General features: G+C 38.2%; 1 protein-coding gene and 1 long non-coding RNA gene across 2 annotated transcripts in view; both read left to right on the top strand.

Moving 5' to 3' along the window:
- The window catches only part of LOC109464358 (IgGFc-binding protein-like), a 45,353-nt gene that overhangs the window by 14,629 nt on the left and 21,839 nt on the right, over positions 1-8,885 (top strand). The window lies entirely within an intron of this gene.
- Positions 3,067-4,593, top strand: LOC109464369. Its single transcript, XR_002139883.1, has 2 exons — positions 3,067-3,647; positions 4,351-4,593. It is a non-coding gene; the product is annotated as an uncharacterized LOC109464369 (long non-coding RNA).

Raw genomic sequence — 8,885 nt, 5'->3', positions numbered from 1 at the left:
GATCTTGAAAGCAATAACGCTAGCACCTCTGTGACAATGACTGATTCACAAAACCTATTTGAACTCCATATGTGGCTGTTTCTAATTACTATTTTGGCCACACAATTTGTTGGTCCTTGACCTTGGATTTTTGTCATAAAAATTATGAAGAGACAGGCCAAAATAAAAATAAAAACAGGTCAATGCATCATATTATAGCCAAAATTGCTATAGAATAGGATATCACAAAGGGCAGGGTTAACATTTGAACAATGAATTTTGAACGTTTAATCAAACCACTGCATTGACTGGGGGAAATATGAGAATTTTGTAGTTGATTAGAACCAGAATCTTCTTTTTTCAAATCATAAAGAAATGAAGAGGTGAATCCGAGAACCAACAAATTAAATTGGTGTGGCCTTTATATTATACTATATATTATTTATATTTATATTACTATTACGAATTTCTATATGGTCTACTTACTCAAATATAGTCTACTTACTTGCTCATGTTATTTCAATCTGTCTCCTGCTCAAGTTGACGTGTCAGAAGATGACATTAAGATGTGGTGTGCTGAGGAAAAGACCTTCTACCAGCAAAAGCATGCGCCAACATCTACAGGTATGTGCTTGTCATGTTAATTTTAGAGACAGTATATTTGTGTTGCATGCACTAAGACTAAGGTCCTTGCCTTTTTGGTTACTACACCATATTTGTATCCATAAATCTGTATCTATTAGGATGTCAGTGCAGAATATACAGTATGCCTATGGTAATGATATTTTAATTTTTAGGATGATTTCAAATTACCAGTATATCAGATTTCCATCAGACCACTTTGGTTCATGGTCCCTTAGTTTTCCACTGTCCTGAGTTATTTCTTGATGGTTATATTAAGATTTTTAAATTGGACTTACTGCTCTATTTCCAGCTGGTTTCCCTAAGTGGAAGAAGGAATATGTGACTGAGCTGACAGAGTACTATACATTACGGTGGGTGTAATAATTGTTTTATTAACTATTGCCCTAAGTGTTCAGTTATGTATGAAAAAGTAGAAGACTACGCAATTATAGGTTTTTTGGAGTTATTTAGGGAGCAAAGTGTGACAGCAGTTGTTTTTTTAATGCCCTATCTTTACTGAAGCGACAATATTACAGCAAATTTTTGTAGGGTCTGTATCTGTACCTGTATAGCCAGTATAACCACACTAGCTAAATTGCACTGAATGTCTTGCCACACCTAACTCTTGAATATCTAACTGTAACATTGTTTAAAGCTATCTAGTGAGGATGCCTCCACTGTACTTGGTGACAGCGAGTTCCACTTTGCAATTATATTATACATTGCAGTTGTTTGAAAGAATGAGTTTTTGAACACTTCTTGGTTGATAAAAATACTGGTACATTGTACTTGAAAGCATGACTATTTTTTATGTTCTTTTATGAGTTGGTATTAGGTATTTGGTATATGACTATACATGTACATAGATACTAAGTGGATACAGATTAAACTTTCAGTATACAAACTTACATGTACACATATTTAGGACGTATGAACAAATTTGGGAAGTGATACTATGGTACTTTATCATTATGTAACAAACAAACTCATCTTAACTTAGCTTCCAATTATCTACTTTCAGAGAGGAGCTTGGAAATGAAGATCAGGAAGAAGATTTGGCTACTTCCCGTTTGCTGCTCAGAGGGTAAGTAGAGATATCACAAAGGCATGAAAGAGAAGTTTTGTGAGGTTTTAGCTAACTTGAATGATGGTGGAATCACATGTTGTGAGTTTGCCTTAGTTTCGTAAAACCATGTTCTGGTGAGCTCTCCAGTACAAAGAACTCCATGTGGTACATTCTCTACATATTGCTGTTTTATTTACAGAATGAAGGAGAAACTTGTTGCTATCGAGAAGAAGCACAACATTGGGCAACGATGGAAGCCATCAACTGGAGAGTACAAACGAGTCCTAAAAGAACTGGATGAGGAGCAGAGGACACTGCTCCTGAACAAGGCAAGAACAGCAGCAGGGGAAATGTGCTTTCTGCTTACGCTGAAAGGCAAATACCCAGGTAACTCATTCTGTATGATTTTTCCAAACATGCACACATTGCTGATGATGGTACTGTATTGTATTGTACAGCTCATTTTGTAGCTTAAACAACCCACAGGTGCATGTAATCAGTTATATACATACATATATTTATTATTATATAATATATTATACATTAGCACATAATTGATATCGAGGCATGTACTTTCTGTAAGGCCACACCAACTTAATTTTATGGATGACCTCCTCTGAAGACCCCCCAAAACTAGTGCACGCGGAAAAATTTACAGATATTCCGACCAAAAATAAAAAATATGCTACTAAACCACAGGAATACAGAGCTGGTACTGTGAATTCACGGCAGAACTTATATGACAAGCCGGCACATTCTGGCTTTTTTCGTAATTTTGGCACTGTACGTATGTACTTGAGTTATTGAGTTGTGGAGCTTCGGTAGCCTCTGTCCCCGGCTCCATATTGTCGCTAACTACCATGTACTACCCAGGCCAAGAGCCAGTCCAGAGCCTCAGTGGACGTGATCTTTTTTACGTTTGCCGCCATGCGGCGGCAAACGTAAACATACGAAAACAATGCTTCCATCAACCCTTCGTTGGGTGAACATTTTCGTTTGGGTGTTGCATTCAATGTTTATCTATTATGTTTGCACTTTTTATTGTGGGATAGACCTACCAGATCACATAAACGCAATTCTTATATGGCAAAGTTATCAAAAATTAGACTTGAATTGTCTAAAAATAATTAATCTGTACTACTGTATGCCCAAAGTGATTCTCAGAAGATGATAAAAATTGACATAATGGCCTTGATGAATGAATCGCATAAATTATGTTAATGTAGATGACAAGTAAAACATTGGGTGTAGCATTCAATGTTTATCTATTATGTTTGCACTTTTTATTGTGGGATGGACCTACCAGATCACATAAACGCAATTCTTATATGACAAAGTTATCAAAATTAGACTTGAATTGTCTAAAAAATAATTGATCTGTACTACTGTATGCCCAAAGTGATTCTCAGAAGATGATAAAAATTGACATAATGGCCTTGATGAATGAATCGCATAAATTATGTTAATGTAGATGACAAGTAAAACATTGGCGCTCGCGCAACGTCTGTAATTAGTGGACAAATATTCCAACAACGATGTTTTAATTGTGGTCCACTACATTGTTGCTAAGTTTCCACACTAAAGAAACTTTTAAAGTACCCTTTTGCCGAAATATACGCCCTTGGCTGTGAAGAGAGAGAGTATCCGGCCCACCGCCATATTTACTAACCGGAAGATGTACTATTTCACTACATCGCTAGATGTCGCTGTTCATGTTGCTCTTGGAAGCCCCCGGATGTACTAGAGGGCATGTATGGGGGTGATAGTGATTACGGATTACGCAAAATTTTCGCCACCGAATACGAATTAAGTAAAATTCTCAGAGCTATTAAAACTTTATGCATTAAGGCTAATATAATATTACGAATTTCATTGATTTGGAGGGCGACTGCCAACGGATTACGAAGACTTAAATGGTCCGATTACGCCTCAGGAAAAAGGGCATGCAGGCTCCTACAACGAGCATTCCAGCTCTCAGGTACGTACCGTGCCTCAGTATTTACGCCATATAAATAAAAAAAAATATCAGCAATGTTATGAGTATTAGGCATAGAGTTACAGGAAAATAGTATAGCTAAAAGTACCATGGGCAAGGGTGATCAATCTAATTGTGCTTTGACGCGCTGTTTAACAATATTTAGTAGTCAAACTGACTGCCCCCCTCCTCTTTGGATTTACAAATGCGTCTAACAATCTCTTTTCGGTATGATCAAATTATGCAAGGCTAAGTTTCTTGCTTTAATATTAAAATTAATTACCGGCAGATGCTTGCCAATCTTAAAGTTTGTTCTCTGGAGTGTTTCTACCGTATCGCCTTAATTTTTTGTATTGTTGCATAAATTATTATTTTCTTTCTTACAAATTTTCGCTGTCAGTGGGGGGGGGCGGTTCAGGCTTTTCATTCGTCGCCAGTATTTTGTTGAAAAACTTTGAGCTTTCAAGCTATTCGGTTCACACGTAAATCTTTCCTGGTATCAAACCTATCTCAATTTCATCAAGAAATTTGAGTGTACTCAGAAACCTAAGAATCGTTCATCAATATGGCAACATATAGAAGCTCTCTCAGTAGTATATGGGCAATTTTGAAGACTTTAATGTGTTCTTTTAGCAACGAGAACTCAATATTTATGTGCACAGTTGCAAATTTTATGTTGAAACAAATTATTTGTCATCTCTTTCAGATGTGTCTTTGGCATTTGGATACCACAAAGCAATCAACCTATGCCACCATTCACTCAATACCAGCCTGTGCCACCGTGCACTCAATACCAGCCTGTGCCACCGTGCACTCAATACTAATGTGCCATTGTGCAGAACTTGCAGATTGTATACTGGATGAGTCCATGTCTCACGAGTGAATTATTAAAACCAGAAACTGTATCTTGCCCTGAAACCAAATATTCAATAAACAATCTGAACACATACATTTAGAATCTGTGTATACTTGTGTCACATTTCTTACATATAAGCCATTAATTGCCTTTGCCCACAATGTGTGAAGCTATACTATCAGGAAAAAAAAAAGGTAACAACATTTTGAGTGAAACTAGCAGAGGTGGCATGTGATTTTCTTGTGCAAAAGTACAATGGCGGCAAACGTCAGCTTTTGTAAAAGCACTTGTTTAAGAACAGGCGAAAATCAATGCACACACGGATGTCATCCATAAAATTAAGTCGGCATGGCCTGACCCTTTGCTATAGTAGAAGGCATATCAGCTGGATGCCCTTCCTCATGCATCAACGGACAAATATGAAAGACATAGTTCATGGCCTTGGGAATTGGATCCAGGGCAGAAATCACTAATCTCCAAGCAGATCTTTTGGTGGGGGTAAGACAGTATCAAATTGGCCAGTCTGTATCCATCTTGGGTGGGGAAATGGATACAGACTGGCCAATTTGATACTGTCTTACCCCCACCTAAAGATCTGCTTGGAGATTAAGAAATCACCATCAGATTAAATGTTGCCATCTCTGAATGCTTCAAATCACATTGAAGCCAAATTGGTGTACCAGCAGTTTTAAACAAGCTTGGCTGAATCACAGTTTCACTGTTAATGCAACCCAACATGAGCCTAAGTGTTATGTGGGTTGAGTATGACATTGACAAGAATATGGTGTAATCTGGTTACAGATGGACAGGCCATTGCTGTAAGGCTGTCAAGACAACTCAAAACCATCAGTGGCAAGTTGGAAAAAACTTGTGAACAGTACAACAGCATTCCGTGGGCACCTCAGCACAGTAAGTTCCCACCATCACTCAACCCGACTGAGGCAAGACGGCCAGACTGGGAGGTGTATGCAAACCTGGATATTACATTTATGGTATGGTTTGCACCATTTTTCTCCTCAATAAACAAGACTTGTAGCTTTAGCCAACGTTTTTGAATGCATATATTTTTCTGAAAGCTCAAGCTAAAAATAGGCTGCAACAAACCTTGATTTTCAAGCTTGAATCACTCATTTAAAAATCATTGAATCTATGCATTTCAAATTATTGCAATTGCAGATATTTTTCCTTGACACAGAGTAGGTTGTACAGTAATGCTAGAAGACTGATGAATATACAGTTTATTGTATGCAAATTACACTTTGATGAAATATTATATACATACTTTATCTACCTTTCTAGGGACGAGAAGGCATACCAGGTAGCCTGCAGAGAAGTGCGATTGATGCCTTAAACCAAAGGCAACGTGCAGAGGAAGAAAAGGGGATGCTGAAGGAAGAGATGACGGAACTCATGAGGCACCTTCTGCAGGAACATGCCAAAGCCAAACAAGCTTTGTGGGGGATCAACAGCATGGGCCAGCAGTCACTTCTGATCACTCATCTTGTTAGTCTAGAGAAAAGGTTACAGATCCTTGTAATCCTGTTCCGGAACCATCTGCCAGAGGTGCCTGAGCTCCCACTCGAGTATTCGTCCCATGTTAGCATGCCAGTAGATTATCGGCATGAAGAGCTCGACCCAGCCCTAGAACACACAGAGGATCTACATGTTGAACACGATGAAAACAGCTGATACCATCACTAATGGCTGCATGGCACTTAACTGTGAAAAAATGTCACTGAAAGGAACAATGGCAGTACAAATGTTGACTCATCAATTTCAAAATAATACTTCATTATGGTGTCAGCATGTCAGATATTTCTTGTCTCTCCTACAGACACCTTACAAGTACCCATTCATACATTTTGTAACTGTCAAGCTTAATTATGGTTGAAAAAGACATATAGTTTAATATTTTGTGTGAAGAGGTCCCAAAGCAATAATGTGTGTGACCCATCAAGGTTGGGTACTACACCACCATGACTACACCTGCTTGATTCTGCAAACATAGACAAAATATTTATTACCAGTGGACATAGCCTTTTTTTTTACACAAATTTAGTTTTTATTTGAAGGGATAAAGGCCATGTGAATTCTGGAAAGATAACTCATGTGTGTGTATCTATTGACATGCCACATGTGTTTTATAGGTAAACTAGATATTTGTGTGATTAAGATCTGTAGACTGGGTGAATTTGCATATAGTTAACATATATTTGCTTGACCCGGGTCTAGACACCAGGTACACAATAGTTTGTTGAATGTTCTGCTGGTACTACATCTAATACTTAATTTTTAAGCTATCCTTCTTCTTCCAATAATGCATGTGTCTTCCACAGTATGTTGCCAGAATGCAATTGTCATTAAAACTGAAGACTGCCCAATTGCCATTTTGTTTCCATTGTGTTGTATTTTTACTGTTGGGATACTCAAGAAAACCTTAGTATTTGTATTAATGTCTTGCAACCACTAGGAATTGATACGAGACTGAGCAATGTTGACTGTATAATAAACATTGCAGACTGAATGGCTGAGTGTGACTGCTTAATTGCCATGAGGCCAAAGCAAGTAATTTATATGGATGACATCAATGCAGAAATTGACTTTTGCCTGATTTTGAAACAAAAATGGCTTTGGCAGTGGTCGACATGCCAAAAATGTGCAAATATGTTTGCCAGTGTCTATCAGTTCTGTCTCACAATGCCATACAAGTTTTTTTCAATAACAAATGGATAGAATTAGATTTTTTCAGTTGCACATACATATAAATAAAACAAGAAGCCATAGGCGACAATTCTCCGTGAAGTATTATATATTGCAACAAAAAGTAGCCATTGGCGACAATTCTCTGTGAAGTGTGATAAATCGAACAAAGAAAAATTGTTTAAACGCGCGTCGGCTCAGTCATCTTAAAACGCAACAACCAATCAGAGATGCGAGATGCCTACACGTGACGCGGGAAGGGCGCGCGATGCCCGAAATATTTTTGCGTCAATATTCAGCGCCGTGATTCAAGAGATTAATACCCAGAAACAATTTCTTTCTTGTTTTGAACGCATTAACATGCATTTACGCTAATCTAGTATGATTCAGGGTTACTTTTTTTTTAACCTGCCATGGCCAGATTATCTAAAGATGTGTGTATTGTGTGTACAATCTATAGAAAGAGAAATGTACATCAGGTCCGATCATCCGATTTTCACGTTTCGGTTTTTTGGACTCGGTTCATGAACGTATTTTGGTTTGGCTCCTGGAATGTGCGAAAAAAATGACTCCCGGGACTGTCTACAGGGAACACTCGCACATTCGCGGTGTATCAGGACAGCGCGACTGGTCGTCATTAGCGCAGTAACAGTTGCATAAACGGACGAAACCATTTCAAAGAAATGGGGATGTTTCGAAAATAAGCATTTACTCCAATATCAAAACAGCTACGGTAAAAATAAAAAGACGTGCATCATCCCGGACATAATGCAACACCACATGCGAAATTACACAGAAATGCGACGTACGGAAGAATGCGTTTTGGCTGCGAACATCTTCCAAAAAACTTGGCATCTCTTAACCATGGGCAAAAACATCTGGAACCACTTATAAAAACCACCCCGTATCTGCATGAACTTTTTTGAACCCCACTGCTATTCCAAACAACGCGTTTTTCTGGTACCATTCCAATTCGCCTCGTAATTGTAGGGGTGCGTCTGCGATATTACATTGACCGCGAAAGCAGCAACGGCAAAAATACACATTCGTGCATCAACACGGGCATGCCCGCAGACGGCGTATAAAATTGCGTGCCGATTACACAAAGAGAACCCAGTGTTTTGACTGCGAACATGAAAAATCAGCCGATTACAACACTCCGTCCGGAGGTCCTGACCTCCTTCACGGAGTAACAAACAATACAGAAGTAAATATAATAATCGAACGAAACAGAATATAAAATAATTAACCTAAACAGAATGGATGTGCTGGAGGAGGAAGAAGCCTTAGGGCTTATTCTTGTCCTCCTCCACTTGAATTAAAAGCATAGTAATAACAACAACAATAATAATGGTAAACAAACAATATATGAAACTATATATATATATACATATATAGATACTGGTAACTGCAAGTTAGATACATCAGTGTGGACGCATTACATGTAAGTTCACACTTTTTGATGGGGTAGGTATTGTGAGGTACCCTAGAGCAGCACCAGCAGTTGGAATTTTAAAAATTTTGACAACATCGATGAATTGGTCCATGAAGGGTATCATTGAGTTCGTTTAAACATGCTGATCACAGATATATAGATATAATTCCCGAAATCAAATCCAGGGACTCCCCTTTAAGAACTTGGGATTTAAAAATCCCATGCTGCAGTTCGAGTAATTTCCGCTAGG

This window comes from Branchiostoma belcheri, unplaced genomic scaffold (genome assembly GCF_001625305.1).
Source record: "Branchiostoma belcheri isolate BF01 breed outbred unplaced genomic scaffold, Haploidv18h27 scaffold137, whole genome shotgun sequence".
In the NCBI taxonomy this organism is placed as follows: Eukaryota; Metazoa; Chordata; class Leptocardii; order Amphioxiformes; family Branchiostomatidae; genus Branchiostoma; species Branchiostoma belcheri.
Note: the sequence above shows the minus strand (reverse complement) of the source record. Positions and strands in the feature narration are given on the sequence as shown.